This window comes from Pinus tabuliformis, chromosome 1_2 (assembly GCF_031772625.1).
Source record: "Pinus tabuliformis cultivar Carrire ecotype Pingquan chromosome 1_2, CPIR1, whole genome shotgun sequence".
Lineage (NCBI taxonomy): Eukaryota > Viridiplantae > Streptophyta > Pinopsida > Pinales > Pinaceae > Pinus > Pinus tabuliformis.
In genome coordinates this window covers 773,689,747-773,692,909 of record NC_142298.1, presented here as the reverse complement: position 1 = coordinate 773,692,909, position 3,163 = coordinate 773,689,747, and positions in this window count along the sequence as shown.

Here is a 3,163-nt window from a genome sequence, read left to right as displayed (position 1 = left end):
TATAATCCTTGTGGGGGACCTCGACCAATTGCCACTTGTTAAAGATACACCAATGTATGTAGGCATGTCCCGTGGCAATGCTCTTTGGTGAAGCTTCGATACTATTGTCACATTTTCCAAAAAAATCGCCAACAAGGTACAAGTCCTGCGCAAGTTTCATTTCGGCAACTCCTTTCCAACCTTCGCAATGCAACCCCCACATTGGATGATTGGAACCTTCTAATGACGTGCTCAAAATCCAATCTTCCAAAAGACGAGATGGAAACATTCGCCAATTCTATGCACCTCTATGCAACTAATGAATTTGTTGCGCTACACAATAAAACCATGCTCAAGAAATTGAACCTACCTATTGCACATTGTTGTGTCGAGCAAAGGAAACAATTTCCCTCCTCCAACTAAGAAGATGAGCAGCGTGTTGCACAAGTGCTTCTCTTCATTGGTCACCATGTCATTCTAACAAGCAACTTGTTGGTTGAAGCAGACCTCGTGAATGGTTCTCTTGGGAAAGTTGTTGCTATTCATTACACAACTGGTTCTTTCCCTCCAGAACTCCCCTCATTTGTTGTGGTCGATTTCATGCACTACAAAGGTCCAACATGGGATGGCTCAAATCCAAAATATGTGCCAATCTCCCCCGTTACATGGGGTTCTCGAAGACCACTGCCCCTTCGCATGGCATGGGCCCTAACAATCCATAAATCACGAGACATGACACTATAAAAGGCAACAATCGACAATGGCAACATTGATCGTCAGGGCCTTACTTTCACAACCATATCTAGAGTTAGATTGTTGAATGATCTTTGCATCTCTCCAACTTTCTCCTTCACACACTACACACACATGCAAGAAAACCTTTACGTCCTTCACAGGAAAAGAAGAAGCATACCTTACCTCCAAATCTGTAAATCAATTTAGATGAAGACCTCTTCTTGATTACTTTCCTTCCTTTTGCATTCTTGCGAATGTTTCATCTATTCTCATATTAATACGTTCACATCTCTATATTTTTTAATTTTATTTTGATACAAGGTATTTTACTTTGAGAGCTTTACCTTTTTTATTTTTAACCTATAAACTCTTCCAAAAAGTACATATTCTTAATTATTAGACCAACTCAAAATATTTATTAAATTATTTCATGAACCAAATATAAAATCTATTTAATTTAAAAGGGCAAAAGTTAAGTTTATTTGTTAATTAACTTACTGCATAATAACGTAAAGTAACACGTGATCTTGTTTTCATTTCTCTTTTTCGGTGCTATAATTATTCCTTCTCATAGAAAGGTAAAATCATCACCTACTTACCTTACCGTTCTTGACCAGTTGGAGAGGGTTTTCCCTTAAAAGCGCTGAAATTTATTCCACTTCGCTTTTAATTAAAGGCGTGGGTAATGTAATGGAATGGAGGGGTCCCACCACATGCGTTTAGTTAAATACATGCATTGATTATCTCCAAATCGACATCATTTCTTTATTGGGGAGGGGATCGGTGCTGAGATTTTATATGAACAGAGTGGGAAGACTTTATTCCAGTGTTCCGGTGGACACCTCGGCTCCACAATAGAGACGACAGATTGTTTTGCTTCGCTGCATTTGTATTCTTCCATTCAAGTGAAGGAGAGGCCAAAATCTGGGAGCACAGCCGCATCTTGTCTGTAGCAAGCGATTAGTCGTGTGTTCCGTTCGCCTGAGACTCATGGTATCAGACCCACACATCATTTGCTCCCTACATTCTCACGTTGCCAGTTCGAATCCCTTTGCCACTCTGAAACCCCAACCCTTGTTCGAAGTGCAACGCCAATGCTGGTTTGAAGATTTCACTGTGGACGCGTCTATGGACAATTACAAAAAGCGGCAGCAGCAAGAGCACGGATCCGATTTGAAGCCGACAAGTCGCACGGATGAGGGCAGAAGAACGAAGATGAGGATGGAAAGGGAAACGAGACTGCAACAATCACGACAGCAGCGGCAAAATCTCCAACTTTACATCCTCCTCTCTGCACAAGAAGCCGCATCCCAATGGAGGAGGATCCAGAAGCCAATCGCCCCGGTCGAGATTCGATCCCCAGACCAATGGCCTTTATGAAACCTCCGCCGAAGGCGCCAGTTTGCCGCCTCAGCCGGGATTCGAGCCCCAGACCAATTGTGACCTTTATAAAACCTCAACCAGAGGCCCCAGTTTGCCGCCCCAGCCGTCGGCGAACGAAAAGGTGGTGAATTGGCGATTGGCCTGCTTTATGTGTAACGAATATCTCACCCGCGGGACGTTGCTGGGACGACCGTGGACGCCACGGGATTGGAAACCCAATTGGCATGAAAGTGACGATAAATCACAGGCTAGCTCCAGCTCTTTCGATGAGGACGGAGACGAGAGCAGAAGAGAGAAAGAGAGTGTATCATACCATCACAGATTTTCTCCAACCGGGCGACGTCCATCTCCCCGGCATAGTAAATCCCTCTCAGCTAGCGGCCTGGCTTGGATTGTAGTAATAAATGTTAAATTCCCATGCATCTCGCCCCTTTTTAAGCAAATGCAGTCCGCCTTTACAAATCGCAAGGATGTAATAGCGTGTTCGAATCGGGGCTGGAATTTCAAATTCTGTTTCCATGTCAAATGAAAATTTGATAACGGTTTTGCAATTTTCATGCCTTTCATTTTACTTTGTTTTTTTAATTAGAAATTCTCTTTGCAACTACTCTTATATTTCAACTTGTTTTCTAAAAAAATTTCATTTTGACATTTTTTAATCAAAAGTTTATTTAATATACATTTTTTATAATCATTAATCTTTAAAAAATTAAATGAATTTCCAGATGAAATGACCAGTACTTCAAATTATAATTTCAAGAAATCCCTACCCAATTTAAAGCAAAATTAACAAAAAAAAACAAATAAATAAATAAAACATGACTAGAAAAAAGAAGCTCTTACTACTCCATTAAACTGCTAAATTAACATACTTAAAAATCATGAATAAATAAAAAATCAACATCAAACTTTTTATATTAAATCTCATCGCATCACAGTAAAATAAATATATTTTGTGTATATAATTGTTTAATAACAAACTCGGGATGCCCGGCCTGGAGTATGCTGTAAAACTGCTTCTGCTTGGCTAAGAGCTCGTCTTCCTCGGACGTAAGGAAACAGGTTA